The 27,735-nt window shown below is 38.9% G+C and overlaps 1 long non-coding RNA gene across 2 annotated transcripts; it reads right to left on the bottom strand.

Annotated features, from left to right (window-relative positions):
- On the bottom strand, window positions 1-26,393 carry LOC116998807. 2 transcript variants are annotated; one of them, XR_004418465.1, is made up of 3 exons: window positions 20,227-26,393; window positions 7,307-8,168; window positions 1-180 (listed from the first exon to the last, which is right to left on the bottom strand). It is a non-coding gene; the product is annotated as an uncharacterized LOC116998807 (long non-coding RNA). The 2 variants fall into 2 exon arrangements; XR_004418463.1 differs by lacking the exon at window positions 1-180 and adding an exon at window positions 4,916-5,465.
- Window positions 26,394-27,735: the final 1,342 nt, after the last annotated feature.

The raw sequence follows: 27,735 nt of genomic DNA, 5'->3' as shown, positions 1-27,735 counted from the left end.
TGATTCCAAAGTAAACATATATATTTACATATTTTATTAATGTTTTACTAATATTTATTAATATGTTATCCTTGAGAAGAGATGGCTTAGGTAGGATCTCATCCTTGTATATGAATACAGGATGATGCAAAGAAGGCAGAAGTATTCCGTTCTCACTGGTATCCATGGAAGGGTAGGAGGCTGTGGGCACAAATTGAGACAAAGAGAATTCCAATAAACAGAAGAAGAAAATTTTGTCGTGTGAGGGTAATTAAACACTGAATCAGAGAGAAGTGGTGTCTGTGTCTTTGGAGATAGATCAAAATGCAGCTGGATATGGTACTGAGCAGCCTTTTGGACCCTGCTTTAGGAGGGGTTGGAACTGAAGATCTCCACATCCCTTCCCACCTTAGACTTCTGTGTTTCTGTGTAGGCAAGATGCTGTTAGCAATCTTCTAGTGAAGAAATATGAGCAAAATTTCAATCTCCAGAATTTCCTCTGACATCATCTTATTTATAGAATTCAATGTCCTAAGATGAGGTTTTAATTATTGAATTATTCTTTCTGTAATGCAGAGGGAAAGATGATTCAAATTTAAGTGGTCCTTTAGAGTAAAAAAGATTTAAATTAAAAAATTAAATTTTATGTCAGCATTTTTTTTTTTTTTTTGCAGAATTCATGTTCAGTTGTCAATGATCTGGACATAGTTTTTATCTCTGGTCTACAATAAATATTCCCTTCAAATCTTCACTGATTTTTCATTTTGGATGATTTATGACATATTCTTTTTGACAATACTCATGCTCATCTTCTTTTTCTCCCCCCTTGCTAGTTCTAAGGTAGTGTAATATGATAGAAATGGAGTAGAACCACAAATGACTTAGGAAATTTCAGTAGTCTTAGCATTTTGCCCAAACTGGCTTGTTTCTCTGTTCCAATGTTCTGACTTTGCTCTCTTGCTAAGCAATCCAGCTGTTCAAACACCAGTTAAAGAGAAGCTGTATCCACTTAATGGAAGCGTGCAAAGATCCGTAACACTGGAAAGAAGTGGAACTTCCCCTAATTTAGTCTACTGTCTATATTTATCACTGTTCATTTGCTATGTGCCTTCCCTCCCACCCCAGCTGCCACCTCACAGATGGCATTCCCAGCAAAAGAAACAGTTCGGATTCAGTACACTGTCATCTGGAAATGTCAGCAGATGACAGGGAGAGGGGAGGAAGAGGAGAGCTAGATCCACATTTTTTTCAGGACAAAACTTGACCTCAAATTCTACTCAGTCACCACAGAGTTCTGGGGATTATCAGGCGGGTGGGGGGGGGCACAAAAGGAGCAAGAAAGAGTTTGATACAGTGCATATAGCAATCTTTGTTATGTTCTGAACCTTGCTGGATAGAAATTTCCATACTGTGCAGCTACTTACTTCTAACTCTATAACAGCTTTAATTTATTAAAGGGCTAAGGAAAAAAAAAAGGTTTTGTTTGCCCTAGAAACCAAGTAAAAACAATGAGGAAGAAGAAGGCATCCCTGCAAAGTTGACACTATTAAGCCCAGGCACAAAGTGGAGTATTTGCACTGCCTATGAACAGACGTCTAATGACAAGCAAATAAAACAATAACTCTTAAGCAGTTATTTATTTCTGGCTTAGTTTTTTAGTGCCTTTAATTCAGCCCTTTCATATTAGCCATTTCTATATGCTTCTGGTGTTGTATGCTGGCCTGAGTGTTACTGACAAAAACATGGTGGGCCTGGCACTTGATACAAGCAAAGAGACAGGGCAAGTTTTTAGATTTAAGGATAATGTAGCCACAGGTGTCCAGTATTTGTCTTCAGAAATTTCGGATGTCACTAACTGTGCTAAATTTTCATTCTGAAAGCTCAAAAACTTGTGTGCCTCAGAGTAAATAAAGTTTCAGAGATTATTATTTTGTTGAACAAAGCTAAGGGAAAAGGTTGCTGGGTTTGGCATCTTAAATATATTCTTGCAGCTGTTTCTCTGGGGAGCTGTGGTACCTTCCTGTGTTGCAACAAGGGCTCAATATTCAGTACATTTTAACAGCAGGAGGGGTTTTGGCTGTCTTGTGACAAATCATTCAAAATAGCGCTAAGAGCACAGGCTTCTGAGAAATACCCACTCATAAACACACAGAAGATGCTGCCCAGCTGCAGTGGGGTTGCTGAGGCACCCAGGCTGAGAGCAGAGGCAGATGTCCTTTTCAGTGACTCAGACTAGAGCACTCTAAGCAGGTATTGGCCCATCTGCTCCCATATCTCAGATGTCGTGGCTGATTATGTGAACACTCAAGCTCTGTTATAGTGAAAATTTAGGGAAGCACTGCCATTCACTGACAATGACATCTTAACAGCCCCCAGCTGTTCATTCCCAGCCTATGCCCTCCTTTAGCTCTTGTAAAATTGTTTATGGAGCCAAGAACCTGGATCCTGCCCTGCCACACTCCCAAAAAAGATCTGATTATTTTTAGCCTGAACCGACTCTCACACCTGGTTCGGTGCAGGGATGACTGTGGCTAGATTTGCTAGAGGACAGCTGTTTGTTCCCTGCCATCAGGGGGATGGCCTGTTCCAGGCCCTGCATTTTCCTCCTGCTTTTTAAGTGCAGATGTCATGAGGGGACCCAACTGTGTTTGTGCAGTTCTGCAGTCAGGAGAGCAAGGGGAGCAGCTGAGAGCTGGCATCCTGCCCTGCCCAAGGGCAGCAGCTGCAGCTGGTAATCCCCTGGACTGCCGCTGCAGGGCTTGATAAAGCTGCTCTGGCAGAGCACATCAGGCTCTTTGCTTGCTTTCCTACCGCCCTAAAAGGTAACCAAGCCGTAATAAGGCTTAAGTGTAAAGTTGAAGTCTCTGCTGGTGCTGTGAGCACTTCATTATACCCATGAAATGTAGCAACATCTCTGTTTTGCACCACCAGCACAATTCTTCATTGAGCAGGAGGAAAATTTTCTCAAAGTGGTTGGGCAAAATCCCCAGAACTGGAACCAGAAAACACAGGACTGTGGGAATAGGTAATCAATCAACTTTCTAACCATAATCTAAAGATCTCCCATTGTCACTTGGACAAGTCACTTAGAAACAACAGGTGTGTGTTTGTAGCCAGGAAGTAGCTGAACTTGAAATAGATGGATTTTTTTGGAAGCAGTGTAAAGGCACTTCACAGTCTTTGTGCACTGTGAGGAGTTTCCATGTGGAAACGAGTTTGTAGCACTGGTGCTGCTTTCCACATGTAGTCCATGGAGATCTGTGAGCTATTTACAAGAGATCTGTGCAAGTTTGCCTATGAAGAGTCAGGGAGCTTTGATTTCCTACCTAAAACTCTGCCCTTTGACTAGGAAAAAAAGAAAATGAGGAGTCTGCTGACAGCTATGACTGAAAGACACTGATTTGGTGAAGTACTCATTTGTGGTATAAATGACTGCATGCTAATTTCCCAGGCTGGCTACCATGTGTGTCCATAATGGATTTACTCATCTCCTGGGTTCTCAAGGTGATTTCTCTGTGACCCAAATTCTTGGGATGCAAGTAAGATTCTGAGTGAATTTAGATAGTGCAAGATACAAACCTTGTGAGCAGAACAGCAGTCTATGGATTAGGTGAATATATGGGATTTGAATAGGCATGTAAAGTAAAAAAAAAAAAATAAAAAAATCTGATTTTAAAAACAAATAACACACAAATAAACATCACAGGAAACCAAGCTGAATTCTTTCTCCTGTCTAATTAAATTTTATGACCTCCCTTTTTAAACAGCATATGGGACACAGATTTCCTAGTCAGCTGGGGATCAGTTAGATACGTGTCTGCGTGTTATTCAAGTTCCAGCTGATTAAGCCTTTGCATATACCAGAAGTTTCCTGTGATATTTGTAGAGACCATCATGGACAGCAAAGCTAGCTTGGAACTTTTTGGCAAAATTAGTTTCATCCAAAAATGCCTGTATTTGTCTCAGTCGAAACTTTGTCAGAAATAGGGCAAATCAGATTTCAAGGCCTTGAAAAATTAGTTTTTATAAAACAAGATTTTGACACATCAAATTAAAGATTTTGGTTTTCTGTGAAATGGCATTTTTTAGTTATAGGATATTAAGTACAGTTGAAATTCTTTGAAGATCACCTAAATGAAATATTTCTATTAACATTTTTGAAATTATTGTTCTTAGTTAATAAAATTTGTCAAGCTTGTGATTATTTTGCCACAGTTTAAGAAACACAGCTTTCCACAAGATTGGAAAGAATCCAAATCAGTCCTAGTTCAGCCCATTATATGGTAGAGATCGGGAAGCAAAACTCAGTGAAGAGAATGAAGGAAAACCATCAAGTGTTCTCAGAAAAAAAAAGGAATGAGGTATTCTTGTTCTACTTGCCCTTCGCATCTGCTCCCTAGCCTTTAATCATTCATTAGCATCTTTAGTTCTGGTAATTCTTATCAGGTATCTATTCCTACAAGTGAAGCATAATAGTAATGAATAATGGGGATACATTATTTTAGCAACTGTTCCTGATTCTGTTTAATGACTAAATACAAAATGGCTTCTCTTCCTTCTAGCGTGGCTATTTAATTTAGATGTACTACAGATAACTGCTTGCAGAAGTCATTCCTTCAAACAACAGGAAACTTTTACATGTTTACATATCTCATAAAATAATGAAATACTTTCTGTATTTTTCTCAAGGTTTTATAGAAAGCTACCTAGTATATTAACTATGGATCATTAGGGAATTGCATTGCCTTACAATAGAAAAATTCTCTCTATATATATGTCCTGAAAAAAAAATTTACTGGTTAACTTCAAGTTATGGTGTTTACTAAATGACTGCAGCTCTGTTGCAGTGGTTGAAAATGAAAAAAAAAAAAAAAAAGCAAAAAACAAACAAACAAAAAAACCCAAAAAAACCCATGCATTTTTGTTCAAAACAAAGTGTTTCCTATTAATTATTTATTTAAATTACTTGATGCAGTAATTTGACCTAGAAATTAGAGTGTAAGAAAGTTTAGGTGGGACAACTAGAGGTGAGCTATGTAAGTCTCTGAGAATTCACTGTGAAGTATTGTAGAAGAAGCATGGACCATCAGGGATATTTTCTTGGGAAAAGGGAACAGAATGTTTCAGCTAGTCTTCTGATGAAAATGATCCATGAAAATGAAAGCTGAAGTTCCCACAGCTTGGTGGCCTCACTTCATCACTGTATTATGTAAATCCTAGAAAAGCCCCTATGAGCAAAGGGCTTCAGGAAAGGGGGACTGCAGATTGTACATTGCTTCCCTTTTCTCTTTCCCTTTTGGTAGAGAGCTCAGAAACGATCAACTGACAGTCTTGTGTGCAATGAGCTCACAAAAACTGTGCTTTGTAGGGCTGGATTTCCAATTTTGCTGTGTCAGCCAACATGGAGTTTTCTGGGCGGGTTCTCAGCTGCTGTAACTTGTTGTAGATCTGCAGAATCCTGGGCAGTTGACACTGTGTGAGAAATTCTTTTACAGAACAAATATGAAAGAACATTTTATATTTAATTATTTTTCCAGCTCAGGCTGAAAAAGATCTGTCTAACCTAGTATTCTGGCTCCAAAAGTGATGAAAAGTGGTAAAAAATGGAGGGTGAATACTAAAGATCATTAAATAATACCAATCATGTAGTGATAGCTACCTGCCTTATATTCTGAACTTTTAGCAATCTGACTTCCAAAGCCAGAGGTGGAGTCTTTCTATTTAACAAGTACCATTGGATGAGTTGTCCAGGAGATCTTTAACTCATGTCAAATTCTATCACAGCCTTTTGTGTCAAGGAGGTTCAAAGTTACCACCATGCTGTATGGAGAAGTACTTCTAGTTTCCTTGGTTTTCAAACAGATAATGATTTGATGCATCCTTATTCGCTGCCTCCCATGCTACAAAAATTTTCCATTCCCTATTAGACCTGTCTTTGTTACTCATGATTTTAGAGAATTCACTTCTTTGTCTTCTCTTTGCCATGAACACTAATCCTATTTTTTGTTACCCTTTGAAATTGTTACAACTTAGTTTTCTCTTTTTTCTATCTTCTGTTTTTTAGAAACAAACTGATATATAATTTTTGGTGATCTTTCCAATGTATGCTGTATAAAAGGCTTACAACAGGGAACCTCCTTGAGTTTATAGCAAAAAACTATAAACTATAAAGGGATGCACAGAATTCCTGCAACTCACTGGCATGACATCTCTCCTGTGTGCTCCTTTACATCTTAGCCATATACTGCAGAATTCTTTGACAGGTGTCTTGCCTGCTACGGGAAAGTACTAACTGCAAGTTTTCGATGCCTGTCAATATGCTTTTTGGGCATATAATCACTTTATGGTTTATGTCTTATTTTCACCTTAAACTTTGTGATGGATGTAATCTTTGGTAATAAACTACCCCTGTAACCACAGCAGCTTTTTCTGAAGAGCTTAGTCTGAGACCTCAAGCTGCTGGGAGGTATCTTCCTCTCAGGCTTGTTACTTTTGATACATCCGTTACAAGCTTCTACTTTGTTTTTCTCAACCTCAACTGCTACCATAGTAGATTTTTGGAGGGTTTTACTGCTCATGCATGCATAATAAGTCTAATTTCATTACAGTTATTGTTAACATGGTTCCTTGATACACAAGGATTCAAATGACAGGTCAGATGGCTTTCATGATCTGCTTCATGTACTGTGGCTGTGGATACTTTTTTCTTTAATTACTTTTCCCTCCATTTATGATGATGTGACCATCTACCTTTTTCGTGTTATTCTGAACAAAGTTTAAAAATGGAAGATGTATCTTTTTCTCTCAGTGTGCTATCTTTATGTGTTGGCTTAATTGTATTATTTGCAATAGCTATATTTGTAAGGCTGGAGGAAGGTGTTGAAGTTGTCCCACAGAAGGAGCAGCTGGCGAGTGTCAGTAACTCAACCTGAGGTGCTGAGCCTGGCTGTGTTTCCTGGCCATGTCCTGGCAGCTGCCCTGGTGTTGTGCTGCACAGGACAACGCTGCCTGGGGTGCTCAGCCACCCACTGCAGGGCTTGGGGCAGGAGCACGGGAGCACTGCTCTTCCAGAGGGGCCAGGGTTTACAGTTTCCCTCTGACCAAGGTCTCTGGGCCAAGTTCCACCCAGAACACCTTTGTGGAACTGCATTAATAATAACACAGAGACATATGGGGAGTGGGCAGGCTGGTGCATGAGGCATGCTAACTGCAAAAAGCCAAATTCGGGGAAGTAACTTGAGAGAGTGCTACCAAAAAGTATTTGTCAATTAAGTATTAAAATATGTTTCCCTAGTGCTTTTGCATTTGATTGATGGATTTACCTTACCTGAAATGTACCCTGAAAGGCTCTGGAAGTTCAGCAAACAAGAAAACTTCAAATAACTACTTGTTGTTGTGTCTGCAGTGATGAAAGCTACCTGAAGGAGAGGGAAAAAGCATTGAATGATTTTGTGCTTCTGGAGGAAATTAAAACTATTAAAAATTCTTTTTTTTTCTCTTTTTTTTTCCCCCCAAAAATCACATATTGGAAATGCTGGGGGAAATGTACTTAAATGAAAACTTGCATCCCAGGTATAATTGCATTATCATTAGCATGGTTGTTGGGCTGGGTCCAGCTAAGAAAATGCATCATCTATTTTGCTATTAACTTTTACACCAAGGTGTTACAAAAGCAGTAGGTAAGCAGGACAGAGAAACTATCCTCATTTTCTTTGGAATGTGCCCTACACTGTCAAATACAAGTAGGAGGCTGTAAAGGAGCCAGTAACATTCAGGGAGGGCTCAAGCTCTGTTTCAGATTGTGCAAGATTGCATTGTCACAGCACCATTAATCTGAGAGCATTTAAGACAGTAGTATAATTACAGTAATGCACAAATGAATGAAATTCTTGTTTTAAGAGACTGTCTTGTCTTCCCTCATACTTCATTTTAGTGAAAGAGGCTTTATGTCTAGATAGACAAAGACTTGAGACCTACTTTTATACCAATCAATTTGCTTGCACTCATTGAGGACTTTAAGAAATCTTTGAAACTCCAAGGGATCCAAGCAAATTTTTGAGGGATCATAATTTTTTTTTTCCTCCCCCTATAAGTCTTTAGTGCTGAGCTGTCCTGAAACATGTGCAGAAATAATCCTCTGCCAAGGTGTGGGATCCAATATGCCTGGAACCACCCTGGCTTCAGGTTACCTGTAAACGGAGAAAGACATTCTTAAATGTTCTTAAACATGATGAGAACACCTTTATGTTCCAGCAGAAATTAAACCTTGCTGTTAAAGATGGATCCGGAGGGAGAGCATTCCCTATGCACATGTTGATTCAGATATTCTCAATGTGGGAAGTGTATGTGTCTAGGCCTAGAGTTTTAGGTGACCACTTTGTGTCTCCTAGAAATGCCAGTGTTTCTGTCTGGCCATCCCTCCTCATTTCCTAGGGACTGGATCTTAGTCACCAAGCTGATCCTTGTCCAGCCTGCTTTAAGAGATGAGGACCACAGCCATATGAGTGGGAGCCTAGACTTTTGAGGTGTTTTGAGCCTTTAGCTCCTGGTGACATTGGATTAAAATGCAACTTTAAGTCTCTTTAGGCCTTTGGAAGCAGTTCTTCAGCAGCACAGCCCAGAGTGCCTGCAAGAGTCCATAGGCAGTGAGGAATTTGAGCTGTATGTGGTAGTCTGGAGCAGCTTTATTGCAACATTGCGGTGATACCATCCAAACTGAGGTCTTTTTATAAAGCACAGCATTGTTTGCCAGACCGATGTTAACATGCATGATTTAAATGATGGCACAAGCAGAACTTCGGCTCAAAATGGAGATATTAAAGATACCAAAATATTATCTTTCCTCTTGCCAATGGGAACAGCTGGCAGGATGGGTTTACTGAACAAAAACTTTGGCCAGCAGACAAAGGTTATCGTTTTCACAGACTTTCCTTCTGAAGTACAGGATTAACAAAACATGCTATTTTTCTATTTCAAAATTGGAGGGTTTGTGTCTTTCATCTGGTCAAATTTAGCTTAAAAGTGGAAATAATATCAAAGTTACATGCACCATAGGGAGACTGTTAATGTGGTAACAAAGGGCATTTGGCCAGTTAAAATAATAAAAGACTATACAGCTTTCCCAGTGATGGCTGGAGCCCAATTAGTACTTTCCAAGTAGAGCCACAATATTCTTTTCCAAATTATGTGGTTTGGCACGATTCAGAGCGAGTAAACTTACTTTCCTACAAGGGAAAAATATAATTAAGAGAAAAAACAAGGTCATGCAGTATTATGCTTCAAGAAAGCAATAATACACCATGGGGTGTATGTTAGTCAATATTCATACACCCTGGACAGGCTGAGACAGAGACAAAGCAATGGCTCAGCATAGAAAAAGATACATATATTATCTTAATAAACCTATGTGCAGAAGTAGAATGCAAATGGATGTTTTATTTCCTTACTGGATTATTTTAAGGTAATGTATGTTCAGTGTTCATGTGTATAACACTCATAAATGTAACTTTAAAAATACCTTTTCTGTTAACATTTTATACTTTTTAGTAATAAGTGAACTTGCTGTTTTCATTTTGTCAGGGTATCTGTTTTACTGTTTCTTTTTTTTTCCTGCCATTAAAGGCAAAAAGATTTCAAGGTTTCATTTGTTTTTATCATTAACTGATCAAGTTTGTTAAAAGGACTTTCTACCTGAATGGTCACACTGGAAGCCTTTAGGAGTCTGTTCTTACTTTGCAGGGTTGGAAAAAAGGTAAAGAGCAGTTTCAAATTTAGTAATGTACTTGCAGGTACTTTGTGAGGCTAATTTTTGGTGGGTTTTGCAGGGGGGTTGATAGTGTTTTTTAAGGGAACAAACTGTTTAACTGAAGGTCAGACAGAGAAGGAAACAGCAAAAAGAAGGCTTGGTGACTCAGCATGTGTAATACTGTGGGAGCAAAATGGGAGCAGCCCCGTGAGATATCTGCTCCATTTTGCTACTGACACTGCTCATGGGAAAGGCCTGTGATATGCCAGGAGGAAGATGAAAAAAGAAGAAAAAGTAAAACTTCAAAAAACATGGAACCACTCCCATCACCTGAAGCTTAGACCACACACATCCAGCTCGGGTGCACGGTGTGAGCAGCCTTATCTTCCTTTCAACTCCACCATTTTGCACATCTCATATATGAAGTGCTTGTAAGGGAGGAATTGATTATTTGTTTCCTGTTACCAGTTACCGTAATTATTAAAGAAACAGGAAATAAATAATCAATTTATTTAAAGAAACTGGGAATAACCTATAGTGTTATAAACCTTCATGAGTTGCAGCATCTCACCATTACTGCTAGTTGGCTCCCAGTTTCTTTCACTTCTCAGCTCCACTGGGGAATACCTGGGGGATACCTGCTCTGCTAAGGTCCCAGAGAGCCTCCTAAACCAGCCCTGCCTATTGCAGTTTTGTGTGTGAAGAAATGGGAAATGTGTGGGCAGTGAAACTGGGAGAACATTTGTGACTCAAATATATAATTTCAATAGCCTCACAGGCTTTGCACATACCCATACTACATACTTCCTTCTCTGAAAGCACAAGCCAACAACTGGTGCATACAGCACTCCAGTCATCTACACAAAGTACACCCTGACACACCTGATTTTAATGTGTCACTTGAAAGACAGAAAAATCCACATTAGCTATAGAGTTGCTCTCAGCATTAAACTACTCTGAAGCACCACCAAGGTGCCAAAGCCCTAATATTGTAGACCTATATCATTGCAGACTATATTATTTTAAGCCACTGCCATCCCAGACTGAAGGGGAAGCTGGATTCAGTGCTGGGGCAAGGCACAGGGCTCTGTCCCATCAGCTGCCATGTGCCTGCATTAGCCTTCATGGCATAGCAGCATCCATGCTGATGCACCACTCCTGGATTTTTGTTCTACTTTTAATCTTGAATTAATATGGCACTCCTTACAATGTGAAATTGAAACTTGTCATATCCTCCTGGTTTACATCCACCTTAACCCTCTTAAAACAGATTTATTTCACCAAAGTTACCTTACCATCTCCATACTAAGTAATCTTCTTTCAGGAAACAACAAATCTATTTCGCCCTGAGTCAGAGCTCCAAGAAATCTAATGGCAAGGAAGCTAACACAGGTAATGGAGATAAAACAACTGAGGAAAAAAAAATCACTGTTTTACACAGAAAATATTTTCTGGATGCTTCTCCATATAGGTGCCAAACAGTATTAACTTATTGATGAGGCCAGCTTCTCAGAGAAGCATAAATTTTCTCAGCTTGGGAAATCATTATTGATTTTCATTTCAAAATGGCACCATAAGGTACTGCATAAGAGGAGAAACTCTTATTTTGTATTAAGTGAGTATTTCACATGTAAATAACTGCTGGAGGGTGATTTTCTGCTCTTCTTTGACCCCCACTGTGCTTGGATGCAGAAATAGTGTTTTATTTTTCTTGTATGTTCTTGCAATGCTTTCATCACCCTTTGGTCCTGTGTATCCTCCAGCAGTATATGCATCAGTGTGACTTGTATCTGTCATGTGTAGTTTAATTCTTTCTTAATTAGTCCAAAACCTCCATGAGATTAAAATCAGTAGGGTAGTCTTACCCTCTACTACCTGTTTTACTTTCTGTGATGTTTCGCTTTGTCAGGCACTTTGCAAATCCCTTTCCTTTATCAACACAAAAAGTGTATCATTTTTTAAAGAGGAAAGACTAATAAAAAACTTTTGTCCCAGTTTGACAAATACTTTTACTAATCACAACTAGCAAAAAAGAAAGGGATGTATAAAGGGAAAGAAATCTTGTGAAGTTAGTATGATCCCTTGGTTGCACCCTGCTGCAGCGAAGGCCTGCAAGTTTCTGATGTCTCAAATATTTCTAAAAATACAGTGAATTATGAGTAAAGAAAATAAACTCTTATGATATAAAGATCAATTAATTTACTTTTTGAAGCTACTATTTGTATATTATAGAATCCTAGAATGGTTTTGGTTAGAAGGAACCTTAAAGATCATCTAGTTTCAAACCCCTTGAGAAGTGCACAGTGACCTTTCACTGGGCCAGGTCTTTCAAAGCCTCCTCCAGCCTAGACTTGAACACTTTCAGGGATCCCCAGCTTCTCTGGGCAACCTGTTCCAGTGCCTCACCACCCTCACAGTCAAGAAGTTTTTCCTAATACCTAATCTAAACATACTCTCTTTCAGTTTGAAAATTTCCCCTTGTACTTTCACTACATACCCTTGTGAAAAGTTCCTCTCTAGCTTTTTTTGCAGCCTCCCTCCAGATACTGGAAGGCCACAATTAGGTTACCCCAAAGTCTTTTCTTCTCCAGGCTCAGCAATCCCAGTCCTCTCAGCCTTTCCTCCCTGGGAACATGCTCCATCCCTCTGATCATCATGTTGGCTCTCATCTGGACTTGCTCCAACAGGTCCATGTCCTTCTTGTGCTGGGGACCACACAGCTGGATGCGATACTCCAGGCACTCCTCTGCTTTGTACACCAGTGGTTATTGCACAACTCTCAGCTCCACAGGGGTGCTCTAAACAAAACTTATTAAAAATTACTTATAATGCATCAAAAAGTTAATGGGTTCGCTTTACCACTTCAACATCAAAGAAGGTTTTATGTAGAAATAGTTGAGGAGGGCACACTAAGTAAAACTACCTTTTAATAACTTAATAAAATAATCCTGAGCAGATACAGATTCCCTTCCCAATAAGCAGATTCCCATCAAATTTAAAACTGTCAAAAAAAGGTTTCTCAAGAATTCTCTAAAACTGCACACCCTAGCAGATAACTCTTTTAAATAAATTTTCTCATCCAGCACTCATATGCAACATTTTTTTTAAAGCGATCACATGACTTTACAATAATCTTTCTCCTTCTAAAATATCTTTCAAGAATCGAATTTATCCTTCTTATAAAGGGCAAAGCTGATAAGTGTGGGAATTTACTACCCTTCTACTATCTATAATTGCACAGCTGAAGGTGTTTTATAGATTGCTGGTTTTCACATCAAAATGAGGAAATGTCCATCATTTTCTTAAGGATTCAAAGTTTCTAAATTCCAAGCTATTTGAACTTGCAGTCCACAATCATCAACATGCTTGTGAAAGTGTCCATGTCTGTTAAAACTTAAGAATTGTATAGTCTTCATTCCAGAATGTATGGTCCTTAAATGGACCTTTCACAACCAGGCAATATCAAAGATTTTATTTTACCCTGGAAGTACAGTAAATTCACGAATACAAGCCGCACTGAGTATAAGCCGCATCTCTGGGTGTTGGCAAATATTTCGTTTTTTGTCCATAAATAAGCTGCACCCGAGTATAAGCCGCTCTGTCGTTCGCAGCGAGGACCTGCGTGCAACAAAGTTGCCAAATAGTAACAGAACCGCGGCAGGGCGGGGTTTACTGGCTCGGCTCGGGCCGTGCAGGCTCGGCCCGCTAGGGGCTGCTGACGGGGCCAGGTAGCCCAGCCCGGCGCTGCCGCTCAGCGGGACCACTGGGGGCCAGCCGCCACTGCCACTGGGCTCGGTCACCACGGCCCGGCGCTGCCCTGTGGTGGCAGGCAGGGACGGAGCCCCCCGCCGCCTCCCAGAGCCGCGGCAGGGGCTGCCTGGGTCCCCCCGCTCCTCCCCAGGCCGCGGCAATGGCGGCGCGGGGCCCCCCCCCTCGTCTCTTCCCTGGGCTGTGGTAGGGAGCTCTCCCGCCTCTCTCCCTGCCCCCCGTGCTGCCTGCAGGCAGCCAGGCTCCACCCGCGGTGCAACAGAGTAGTGATTTGTAACAATCGCGAAATGCTGACTTGGCAGCTGCTCGGGTCGGCACTCTGGCTGGCACTTCTGAGGTTGTAAATGTCAGAAAATTATTCACATATTAGCCGCTCCTGATTATTAGCCGCATTTCCGGTTTAGGAGCAAAATCTTAGTCAAATTGGTGTGGCTTGTATTCGTGAAATTACTGTAATTGATATAATAATACTAATTATTTTGAAATGCGACATTTAAGCAGCTGTGAGTATACAAGGCCAAAAAAGAATGTCCTAATGTACTGTATGCAGTGTATCACACTCAAACATTTATGTTCTCTCACATCACACTGAAGCATTTGTGAAAACTCCTTATTCCTTAATACATTGCGCCTGGTGCTGTCAGTGTACTGAGTGCCTCTCTTTCATCTCACAACATTATTCCTTTTTATTTTTCTATTATCTTTGGCATCAGCTTATCCCGAACATGTGTTAGCCTTGGAAAAAGCACATTAAAAATACACACTTCTAAACTCACTCTTGAAACACATGGTATTGGCAGTGGAGACATGCACTCAAGGATTAATTAAAAAATCTGCTGCAAACTTCTGCATTAACGGTTGTAAATAACACAGGAGATAGAGCTATGTATGCATATTAGCTGACTGCAGGCTTACTAAGTTGCCAGTGGGATATAACCATGAAAAAGCACATGCCACCCAAGCATGAACCAGATAAACTATTTCTTATTAGAGAAAAGCAAAAAATCTACGCCTTTGCTTAAAGCACCTGAGAGATCTCACACAGATATTTTTCATTGCATTTGTGGGAGGTGAAACAGGTGAAAAATGGGATAGATTACTAGAGAGAAGGCCTTTTAAGAGCAAGGAACAAAAAATTTTGCTTGTTTAGTCTAGCAGAAACAAAAACTGATACAGGAAATAATTATTCTCTAAAAACACAATAGGGTGGTAAACAGTAGGCAAGAAAAAGAACTATTTACCCTAGCAGACAATGTTGGCACAAGAACAAACGGGTGTAATTTGGCCATGAATAAATTTAGGCTGGAAGCTAGAGAGATTTTGACCATAAAAGTGGTGAGGTTCTAGAGTAATTTTTTAATACAATTTGGGGACAAAAAAATAACAGCTCAAGCTATATAATGATGAGGATTGTTGGGTTCATGGAAAATGCCAAAAGCATAGTTCCCTTGGTAAGTAAAAGACTGCATTTTGATCATCCAAGAAGTTGTTTCCAACATTGTTTGCCTATCTCCTGAAAGTGTGGGGTAAAAAAAAAAAAAAAAAATTGAAATTAAACTTGATTTATGCATAAAGTGTTAAAAATAGTCCTTAAGCAAGTGCCATCCATATGTAAAAGGCGTCTGTAATTATATTTGTGCTTTGCAAAAGATAAACAATTTAACTTGATGAATAGGTATTGCATTGTACTTAATGGTTGGAAGTAAATTCTTTTTAATGCGAAGATGCAATTTGTCACATTCTAATTTTCCTGGAGTTTATAGTGTATCATTCTACTGCTTTTATTTTGCCTTGTTTTCTTTAAAGGTGTAGTCAACAGTATTATCACTGTGTGGACAACAATGAGAGGCAGATGGAAAATAATATCTGCCTATTTATTTATACCAGTTGAGTTGAGTTTGGCCCCTGAGTTCCTCGGATGAGCATTTGCTGTTAGTCTAAATCAGTACTAAGGTGACTGATGGTCACCATGGAAAGATGCAATCTGAATATCAGAAAGAAAGAAGCAAGCAGAAAACCAAACATATTTGAGTTAGAAGAATGACTTAAAGTTCAGAAAGGGTGTCCAAAGAAAACAAGGAATATGTTGTGAAGCTAATTTCCACTAACACAGAGAGAATTTGCTGATATCGCAGTCTAGAGACTCAACATGAAAGCATTTCTTAAGGTTTTTTTGTGCAGATTCTGATGCCTTTTATAGTCTCACTATTAATAGCTAATAAATATGATTCACCCAACACTGTAGTGGCTCTTGAAATTCAGATCTGTGGTATACCACTGTGCCGTCTAAAGAACTACAGTTATTTGAAAACTAATCTATGTTCTCTCATCAGCAAAGCCAAGCAACAGAAAGAAAACCAAAACATTACAAAGGCAAAATAGTGATATTTCCCTATCAGTGTGAAAATATAAATAAGTAACAGAACCCTACTGAAAATAAAGTTAAATGACTGCATATGCATAAGGTTGTGTTAAAAATTCTTATTTGCAAGTGTATGTATGCACATATGTATACAATTATAAATGCATTTTTATCATAAATTATTTATAATCTGTGTTCTCTGTAAGCCCACTTGCAAAGCTTCTACTACGGAAGAAACTGTATTGTCCACTACATAGCTGCTAGCTTATTGTGGAAATGTCAAAACACAACTCAATATTCAGTTTAATTTAATTCACCTTTGTATGAAAATGTTTTTTTCTCTTCTTTTTTTTTTTTTAAACCTCTTCTTACCCATATTTACAAGCCACAGTGTTCAGTAGCTTTTGCCGTTTACATCTAACTCAGCAAACTTTCGGGAGGACACCACGCCTTGCCTGTAACACAGAGGAATGTGTTTCCCCTCTGAGAAGCCTGGTCTGCCCATCCCAATAGCAGCCAGCCAGCAGGTGGGACTTGGTAAAGTTTTACCGTGGCCTGTAAATGAACAGCCACTGATTGAGCTTTTGAAAGTGAAACTGCAGTTTCCAAGGCGTAGAAACAAAGAGAAGCAACCATAAGTGCCAGGTTATTGTGCGTTCCTGAAGGCTGTAAACAATGGAAATGTAACTACAATATGGGATGGAACTTAACACGTTTGGTGTGATCAGTGCTCAGTAAAGGTCAGACAGATGAAAGCAAAGATGTCTCTCTCCATTAAGTTTTACCCCTTTGCTGGTGGTGAAGAGGTCGTGAGCAAAGCCCAAACTATTGGTAAGAATTCAAGAGATGATTTGGCTTATACTAGGCGGCGCATCCTGCCAAAATTGATTCTTACAATGTAGTGAAGACCAGATTTTAGTCCTCTCCCTTCTAACTTCTGTCTCATGTCTCAATCCTGCATCCCATGCCCTACTGCTAGCAGTCTTTGTCACTATAGTTAACATTCAACCTCCATTTATGATCTCCAGGTTTCACTTGAAACTGCACTGTGATGCAGTGGGACAGGCAAGATCCAAAATTCTGCTTTGAGTAGTTTTCCAGCTCTGAAAGGATTCAAGTTTTGACTAGCAAACTGAACTTCAAAGAATGAAACTAGTAGAAAGGCTCTGTGATATTCATTGGAAATATCATGAAGCAGAGGCAGTAACCCATGGTTTCTAATTTATCTTTGTTTTGGACTAGATTGAATTTCTCTCTCTGGAATTTGGATGTGCTAATTTATGAAATAAGTTTTCTCAACAGACTGTGTTCTAATTCAGGAGGAAAATTAAATATTTGGGAAGTTATTAAACACAGTTTCAATACCTTTGGTGGTGTCAATTAATTATCGGAAAACTGAATAAACCAGTTTTGGAGTAAGGAAGAATATGAAGTAAAAGTACTTTGCAGATGGTGATAAATCTTAAAAGAGGGGGAGGGAAAGAGTAAATAACTTTTTTTAAGAAACTTGGTGACAAGAACTTCTAAAATAACTAGATACTTATCCATCATCACTGAAAATTGCATTCCTAATTGTGCAAAAGCCACCTTGTCCTTCATATAACTTTACTCCACTCATTTAGATCATTTTTTCATGCAGAAACAGCAAGATTGACTAAACTTGGATCATGAAGGAATTCAAATAAACTCACAGCCCTGATGCAGGTAATGACCACTTTAAAAAAAAAAAAAAAAAAAACAAAAAAAAAAACAAAAAAAAAAAAACAAAAAAAACCCCCAAACTGAAAGCCCAGCACAACTTTACAGTTACAATAATTAAAAAACCAAAAGCACATAATGGGAATATTCACAAATACTTTTGGTGTAAATTGCATGTCTGATATTCCAGGATATACTAGTTTATTTTCTAGATTTTCTTATGTCAAATCTGTCTCTTAAAATTCAGTGTTCTGTCTGTGGGTAGGGAAAATCAGCAATTTACTGAGAATTGTTAAATGAAAATACAGAAACTTCCCTGTTACCATGGTAGGTTGTTACATGAGCATGAAAAGATCTATTTGCATCTATTTGCATTGTATTTAAGTGAGCACTGATAAATATATGAAGTATTGGCTACCTCATGTCCAGAAGTCACTCCAGCTGATAAGTTGGTCTGATAAGTTCTTAAGACTCTGCAGAAGACACATGGAGTTTACACAGGAAAATCTTTTCAAGACTTACATACATATTTAATTAATTTCTGCTACATGTAAGTTTGTGAATGCTGCAAGAATGGTTGGCTAAGGGTATTATTATTGTTATTTCTAACATCTAATCAGGTCCTGAAAGCAGTTATTCTTTGGAGGGAGTGGGAGTCACACTTTCTTTTAAATGCAATCATCAATTCATCACTGTGAGTGCATTTCATTTTTGATAAAAATAGATGAGGCTTGCAATAAGGTTGTTCAAAAACTGGGTAACTCATAATATGAATCTTTCAGCTATAATTTATGGCTTTATTTGTTATATGTTTTCTAAAGATTATCTTCTCTATCTGAAAATGGCACATTGTTTTCTCAAGTATTTAGTGATTATTCTTTCTTCAGATAAAAATTGACTCCAAATTATGGACCTTTTGCTTTCCCTTCATGCAGTGCCTTGCACAATAAAACTGCTTTTTCTTGACAGGTATTGTGGTTAAATATATAGTAATGCAAATATTTTCCACTCTGCTGTTATGAATGCACAGAACCTGGGAAAGAAAGTGGACTACTTATCTACAAATAATATAAAATATCTGGGTAGAAATATGTACCTGCCAAGAGTCGCTAGGTTACTGCTGTAGTGGAAGATGAAAGGACCTCTCCAAATTTGAAACAGAAGGGAGTTAGGGAATTTTTCAGTACTACATTAAGAAACCATTTTAATGATTTATAAATAAACAACAAAAAAAGTTATGGTTAGGTATTCGGTCATTTTCACACATTTATGATACCCCTCGACAACTATATTTTATTTTTTGCCCCTAACATTCCCAAAGCACCACTGAAATTTAAAATTCTTTGGTGTAGCCAATTTTATAACTTTTGTGTATTAGCTAGTGATCAAAATTCCCCCAAGTTATATATATATGTATATATATATATATGTCTCAAACACAGACTTAGGATGTTCTTATTGTTCTTAAAGAGCATGAACTCTGTGCTCAAGACAAACTCTCAACGAGCTGCAATTTCCTTTTTTGTCCTCATTTCCTGAAGAGCCTGCTACTAATTTGCCACACACAGCACTAATGATGACAGCACTACTTTCCATCAGGATTTCCCCCAACTGTTACTGATTCATTATGTGACTCACATTTGTTAAAGAAGTTATTTTCATGAAGTGCCCTGTAAGGTGAGAGTATTGTGCTTAGAGGTACTTATTTACAAAAGTAAAATAAAGACTCAAAGTTATGGTTCCAAGTATTGTCTAAATTGAGGTAAACAATCAGAAACACGAGAAAATTACTTTCTTTTTTTGTTGTTTTTTTTTTTCCCCAATGAATTCCATCCTGCACATACTCCCATGGACTCCAGATTCTGCTCTGACAGCTCAGCAAGTCACACACACTCTGAGGCATTCAGAACATGAAGCACACGTCCTTAAATTTTTTTAAGTCATTACTTAGCATCAAGTTCTGTGGCAGAGGAAGGGGTACACTCCGACTTCTAGATATAAAGAAACAAACACAGAATACAAAAAACACAAACTGCAAGCAATTCATAACCATATCAAGCTCATCAGCTTGCAAAGACAGGCTACCCATCATGAAATGGTGGTAAGTTTAGTACAGACTAGCTTTGAGGAAAACCACACCTTTTGACAAAAGGAGTTGCAACAATTCATGCTTATTTATATGCATAACAAAGGACATGCTATGTCACTCAAAGGAAAAGCAAAAATACCATTACCAAAAAGGTAATGTTTAAATGGGATGTAGCTGCTTAAGACAAATCTGAAATAGATGGTCACTTTACAGAGATTGTGGGTGCAGTGGCATAGACAGCTGCATTTACATGCAAATTAAAAGTAATGCTAGCACTGTGTATATGTGTATGAGCGAACATTGGTGGAGTCTCTTGGATTATGGGCCCTTTTTCCACAATCTCAATATTGATTAGCAATATAAATTTTCTACGTGTCTTGGAGTTTCACCACAGGATAGTCGTGCTAGTCATAAATTTGACAAGTTTGCAGAAGAGCTGCCTCTGAAAACATAGAAATTAAAGATGTTCCTACTCCTCTTTAATTACTTAATAATGACATTTTCCCACTTTTTCTTTGAATGGGAGTCAGAAGTGTGTCATGTCAATGCCCCTCTGCACACCTGCCCCTACAACCAGGACATTACCTTTAGGAGCACAAGATGCGGGATCTCATCCTTTGGCCGTCTCACTGAACCTTCTTACCTGCAGGTCAGAGGGGTAGCCAATTGTTGTGACTGCTGTGCCACTAGAGGTGGGTTTTGAATGAACATAGGCAGAAGAAACAGAAACAGGTGAGTACAACATAAGGCTTTTCTACTGAGCATTTCGCTGGGTGTAACTGCATATAATTTAGCTGTACATTCATTTCTGCACTATCTGTGAAATATTGAGTATAAGTGAACAGTACAGTGGCAACACCATAATCAATCAATTTATTTTTTTTTTTCCATTTTGACAACGTTTCCCACTTTAGCATTTACGACAACTGCTAATTCATTGTGTGTGCTTCACAATGCATGACCATCCACAAATGAAGTGCAGCATTGCAAATATTCTTTTGGGCAGAATTTCTTGATAAACTTTGAGGCAAGACCTGTGGCAGAAATAATGTCAAACGTAGTTAGAAAAGAAAAAAAAGCCATTATGGTTTTGGGCAAAACTTTGGCCATATAATGAATTCCTGCTCTTTTTTAACTATGGGGGAAGAACAAGTTCTAACACAGTAAGAAGTTTAACCTGACCTGGAAAACCCACAGCAATCATCTGTTGGCATGAGACCTGGGAAACCCATTGCCTCTTCTGCAATTCCCATTTAGGATTTCATTTGCCTCTTTTGATTGGTCAGAAATAATTTGATTTTCAGATCTTCTGGTTATGTTATACAGCTAAAAGCACAGAGCAGGTGTACATTTATAGTCCATAAAGAAACTGAACCGATCCTGTGAAATGCTGTGCAAATACTTTTGAAGCCAAAGGTGGTTTTGATCCTATCTGTATAATATAAACTGACATGGCAAAGTTATTTACCTCTATCACATCCTGGAGTTATGGCATCAAAGAGGAAGGGATCTGCTCAGGTATTTTAATAGTGTCAGTGAACCACTTGAATTTTCTTCTGTTTAACACTGAATTTCCTGTGTCAAAAATGATTGGTTTGGAAATGCTGCTGTTTTAACTTCAAGTTACTTTCTTCCTAATGTTTTTCTTTGGGAATAATGGTGTGAAATTCATAGCAACCAGAGTGCAGGGGAATCTTTCTTCATACATAATCATTAATAATGTATTTCTCTACATTCTTAAGAGATCATATTTCCATAGGCAGTTGTAATTAATTCAAAGCAACAGTACAGTGAAAAATACCCGCAATGAAATCCACAACAGACCTTCCTATCCTCAGGGCTCTTGTCCAAATAGATACAACCATTACAGATCAGAACTTGTGTTTTATAGCAGATGATAATGCAGAATTGACAAGCAAGTGAACACAAATATTATCACCAGAATTACAGATGAGAAAAGTCCCTTCAGTTGTCAAATAAACCTATCCTGAGATGTTGATTTCAGTGTAGGTTTAGCTGAGGTCTTGTGTCCTGGTGAACAGAAAGGATCTTCTGTTCAGCATCGTGTCAATTGTACACAACTCTTGTAATCAAGGAGAGGAAAAAAATCCAATAAAATAGCAGCAGCTTTCACAAATGAAAGGATGTAATGAAAGGAAATTAATGGATCTGTCTTTTATGTTGATGGCACAGAGAGACTTATTATTAAAAGGCAATAGAATGGGCTCCAATATGTTTTTCATGTGTGTGGTTGCATCATGGCTGCTGCTTAGCTGCAGATAAGGGCTCACCAAATGCATGGGAGTAATTTTACTGAAGTGGATATCTGTGTTTAGTTAGGAACTCATGTAAAGAAGGGTTTTGTCCTTCATTTGCCATTAGAGATCGATTTATAGACAAGTGTAAAATGGAGAAAAACAGGCATAAAACCTGACTAATGCATCTTTTGATGCAAAAGTATGTTAACTGTTGAATCCCTATTGCTGAAATTCTAACATTAATTATGTTAGAAGTTTCCTATTGCAGTCCGCCATTTATTTTGACACATACAATTACAAATCCTGAACCCTTCAGCTGTAGTTACCTGATTGGCAATAGCCATATCAGGAAATACATGGATGATATGACTTGACTACATTTTAATACTTTCTATGATGCAATATTTCTAATATTCTCTTCACAGTCCTGTGTCTGAAAACGTTTGAAGGCTATTTTTCCCATTTGCACATGTAGTGTATCCTGCTGACAGACTGCAATCTTGCTGTCTTTGAAACACACATTGCCCCAAAAGGAAGAGTTCACTTCCCAAGGTTTCCAAAGTTTTCCAGAGGACTTTTATCAGACTGTCACAGATACTCTCACCTCCTGTCCTAGGTTAGGTGCTGTCCTAATAGTGTCTGGCAACTCCTGCAGGGGCTCAGACTGGAAAACAGCATTAGGCCTCAGCAGCACTGTATGTTTTGGAATGTGAGGCCAGTATGGAGCAGTGGGAAAAAGCCAGTGGCATGTTCAAAGTTCAATAACAGAAATGCAAAGTTGGAGGACTCCAGTGCAGTTCCAGAGAATGATTTAGATAGGGCCCTTATGTAAAGTCACCAATAGCTTGTGAGCTCTCTCTTAGCTCTGCTCTGCACTTGTTAGTGAGGACAACTTGCACCCCATGGCCAGCTGCTTTCTACAGGCTGTGGCAGCAGATAAGACTGATAAAAAAATTAGGGTTGTAAATACTCTGTGGAATCCAATTAGTTAATGATTTCAATGCAGCATATGATACTGGAGGAGTGTGGCCATAATAATAATATTGTAAATGCTGCCAGGTACTTGTATGGTATTTCAGAAAACATTCACATTTCTGTTTGCATGGTCCTCGCAGTATAATAATTATATCAGTATGTTATATTTCTGTATGTAAAAACATAAAGTGCTCTTCATAAGATAGTTAAACCACAATGACTAGTTCTCTTCAGCAAAGTTTAGTCTGAATGTCTTGATTTTATTGTGACAGTAACATATGTAGGTGTTACACTTTTACCAAGGTGTCGGTATTTGCTCTTGGGTTTTTCTTTGTTAAGTTTTGAATACTATGTGAAAATACTATGTGAAGTACTATGTGAAGAACATAAATATAGTACTGAGTGGACTAATTATTTCCAGATAGTGTAGTAACTTGAGAGTGTGTTGTCTAAGAAAAGCATTTTGGTAGATCACATTACTGAATAATTTAAAATTTGAGACTTTTGTATAATCATATTTTGTGCCCTTTCAAGTTCCTTTGTTATCACAGCTCAAGCTGTTAAACCTTTTGCCTCTCCTACCTCTAGACAACTAATATACAGAAAATTTAGAAGTACAGTAAATTGTGATTTGAAAAGACAAAATGTATAAAAACCGAAGGTTTCAAGATCATTAGTATTTAGGTAGAATAAGCACTTATTTAACAACAGTAAAGAGCAAAAGATGAATGCAAATAAAACCTGTAAATTGTTTTTGCATAGCATTTCTAGAAGTTAATTTTCAATAAAAATCTGTATTTTAAATACGCTTTCTTGCCCAGTTTTAATGTGAACAATTATTGAAACATTTAATTAGATGTCATGAGATCATGCTGTGTTATATAACTGTGCTGTAAACATGCACTTCCCTCAACAGAAATACAACACAGTCATAGAAATAAGAAGAAATACTGCTTACCTTCCTCTTCGAAAATATTTCCTGAAGGCAGAGTACATCTGATTATAAAACGAAAAACAAGCCTGAAGTGTACAACTCACACACATACAAACAGATAGAGTCACCTCCATGAAGAATGCCTGTTTCTAGCCTTCTGAATGTTTCTCCCTTCTTCACATTCTAGTGATGCTACAAACTACGCTTAAAATACGATTCCACAGCACAGCTATAGGCACCAACATATTGCATAAATGGTACTTACTGTCCCAGAAGTCACGCATCCTCCTATAGGAAATTTACGCCTCCAAAAGAGGGATTTGTTACAACTGAGCAGATTGCAGCAAAACACAACGCCTGGCTTGTCAGAGAAAGTTGTTACTTTCAGAGATCAGCACATATTCATTCACAGAGCACAGTAGCTTTACATTTATGTATGTGCATGCACACACACACACGCACACACGCACACATGCAGAAGGAGTCACAGCCTGTCTCTCATGACCACATGCAAATTGCTGAACAGGGGGAAAGTCTTGTTAGTATTGCACGCAATCATTTTTCTTGACCATAGCTTTTGCATACATTTTTCACGTAGTGAAAAGATCGGTGATGCTACAAAGCATTTCTAACTCAGACAGGAGGAAATATTCACATAAGGCACCGAACTCATTTTGGCTTCCCCAGTGAGAGTGCTGCAACTGCAGCAGCAGTGCAGGGTCCCTGTGCTGGCACTCGCTGCAGGCTTTGTGCATGAGTATACATTATAAACTAATTAGTAACACAAAGACATCTGATACCCAAGAACTAAAGAAAATCATAGAGAATCAATCAGATCCTACAGCAGGCATGTAGATTGGCTGTAAAAACATTTAACAGCAGGTAGAATTTTTTCCTGTTCTGTCAAAGTTAAAGGTACCAAAAGGAAGCACACACTAAGGCATTTTTGTTCCACTGTGATATTGATCCAATGCCAGACGTAGTGAAACACAATGGGCACACAGTCAGCCTTGGTAAATTAGGTAGATTAGAGATCATTTGATGGTATTCTATTGTTGCTATTGTAATCACAGTAATTTTCACTGGTAATGGTGCTTCGTGATGAAGTGCGGTTCTCACAGGATAATTGTGAAAGGTATCGAAAGATTCAGGGTGTAGCATCTGGTTTTAAAAGCTCTTCAGATTCAAATTGGCATTTTACTTTATCTTGAAAATTTATTAGAGATTCAGATCATGCCGGTTTAAATGGAAAGGTGAAAGCAGGGTAATTTCAATCTATGAATTATTCAGATTCAGACTGGTGAAATTGCCATCCATGAACTGATTCTCTGACAGTCTCTTTTCCAGAGCCTCCATTATGCTTGTCATTTTTATTTCTTTATCTACAATCTCTCCCTCAGTTACTGAGCTCGTCCCTTAGGGCTGTGCTTCACAAACCAAGTATTTCAAATTGGCAATAACCTAAATGTGTTGCTGTCTCGAATCGCAGTCTCCACAGGCTGTCTTTTCCAAATCATTAAAAGCCACATTCACGATGGTGTCTGTTAGGCTCTTCGATTAGATGAATTAAATTTTAAAAATAAAATAAAATAAAAAGCCAGCAAAGAGAAAAGACCGGGGTGTCATATCGAAGAAGAGCTATGTTCCTGTAACAGTCCAGCAAAGAAAGTGGTGCTTTGTGCTTGTTCCTTTGTTGTCAGTGTAACCCATTCTAGTTGCATAGCATCACGCAGAAAGAAACAACTGTTAAAGCAGGCTGACTTCGTGCCCCGGTTTCCAGCAGGAGCAGATAAGGACTGCGTTATAGGCAGACTAATCCACGCAAATGTACAGTCAGAGACCAACCGCGATTAACAGCTTCTCACAGGCAAGAAAAACAGAAGTAGCAGTAGTAGTAGCTGTAGTTGTAGTATTTGTAGTATTAGAAGAAGAAGCGACTGGATACCCGAAAGGGTTTCATTCTCTCAGACTCCAACTGATACAGATTGCAATCCCAGAGACTCTCCACTTGATGGCTGGTTGTGTCATTGCTAGTCGACTGCTGCCCTGTATCCAGAAGGACTGGACTGATTTAGGTCAGAGAGTCTGGTTTCTTGTTTGAGCTTTGCCCTAACTGATGTAAGAAATTGCGGCAATCTGTATTACCAATCTATCTGACCCTGGGCTGCTGGCACAGCTTCGGCCGTGGAGTACCTGCAAAAGGCCCCAGTCGGACAGAAAGTGACAAGTGCCATCTCCTTTGTCCGATTGCTGCAGGTACATCACTGTAGCATAAAGAAAAAAACCCTCTTAGTACGCAAAGTGGGAAATCAGGCGTTCTTCCTCAGAGGCAATTTGGGTACAGAGCTCCGAGCAGTCCCTGCTTAGCTGAAAATGCTGCCAGGCGGAAGCCAACACATCCAAGCTGTGTCTGTTCCTACGCTAACACCAGGAATATTCCCCTCATATGAAAAAGATAAGAATGAAAAAAATCTATGCTGCTTTGTGCCTGGTTCTATGCGTCTGCTTTGCCGCACTGCGACTAGAAAACTGCAGCAGTAAGAGCTCTGGCAGTTGCGATAATGTAGAAAGCAGCAGCTCTGTGACACAGCAGTCAGCTGACTCGCAGTGTTATCATTCAATGTCCTCTATAGAATAAGGCCAGTTTCTAAGGTAGCACCAGGAGGATGACCTTGCATACAGAAACTGGGCTAGAAGGAGTGGCAAGACTTGTGTACACCTGCAAGTGATTTTGTGGTGATGTATAGTATTATCTTCGGGACCGTGTCGGTCTTTAATGGTCTCTTTTCCCCCTCTTCTTTCCTCCCTTGCCAAACAGAACTTGTCATCTGTTGAGCCGGTTCTCTTCTATCATGACACCATCAATATGATCATGTACAGCTGATGATAGCTATTAGCATTAATAGCAGTGTTTAGGTAAACTATTTTAAAAATACTGCTTTAAAACCACATTTCCACAAGAAATCGTAGGTTTTTATTAGCTTCCCCCTCTCTGTGACTATGGACGTGCTCCAGGAGACAGAAAGTTATCAGGTGAACGCCCCTGAAAGGTAAATCCTAATTGGCAAGAGTGTGTCTCTGAGTTCTAATTGAGGCATCCGACTACCTAAAGTGATTTTCACAGTTCTCTGTAGCTCCCAACTAAATTCACTGGAAACAGCTTGTTGTTCCTGTCTCTGGGAAATCAGAGGGGAGAACTTTAAACTTACAGCTGGCAAATATGGAAACTTACTAGAGTTCTGAGTCAACAGGAGTCAAGTGCCCTACCATCACCTGGGGCTTTGAAAGTTCCCATGGGGAGCATCAGGCAAGCTCTTTAAAATCATGCGTCTGCCTACTTAAATTATACCTAAAACCAGAGCAGGTTTGTCAGAAATTGCCGTAAGTCAACTTGCCAGTCACTTACTGAAAGAATTTATGTTACATTGTGTTATCCTTGGCCAAGGACAGATCATCTTCCACTCATCTCAGTGGATGTGTTGTACGTGCTCGGGCCAGAGCTGAATTGGCTCTCACAGCTACTACTGTGGACTGTGCAATTTCAGTGAGACACTTTATAAGTTCATTTTAAAGTACACTGAAAGTCTTATCCTGGAGTTTAGCAACAGCTAAGTAAGGAGCAGCCTTTATACACCAAGCTGGTATTTCCTGTGATTTCCATACTCATGCTAAATTACATAAACATTAAAATGGACGTAATATAGCATTCTGTTAGAAAACAGCAGTTTGCACCAAAACCCAAACAAACTGTAATAAAGCCGTAAAAGTCCTGCTGTGTCTTTAAGGTGCAATTCTCTTGGAGAACACAAAGAGCAGAGCACCCATGCAAAGACTGCAGTCCACTGCTGGATTGCTTCAGGGGGTGGGATGTCTGATCTCATGTGCAGACGGCTAATGGATGAGCAATGCAGCCACAGTCCTGTCTCT

The sequence above is a fragment of the Catharus ustulatus genome, chromosome 1 (genome assembly GCF_009819885.2).
Source record: "Catharus ustulatus isolate bCatUst1 chromosome 1, bCatUst1.pri.v2, whole genome shotgun sequence".
NCBI classification, from domain to species: Eukaryota; Metazoa; Chordata; class Aves; order Passeriformes; family Turdidae; genus Catharus; species Catharus ustulatus.
The sequence above is the reverse complement of the archived record's forward strand: the minus strand, read 5'-3'. Positions and strand labels throughout refer to the sequence as shown.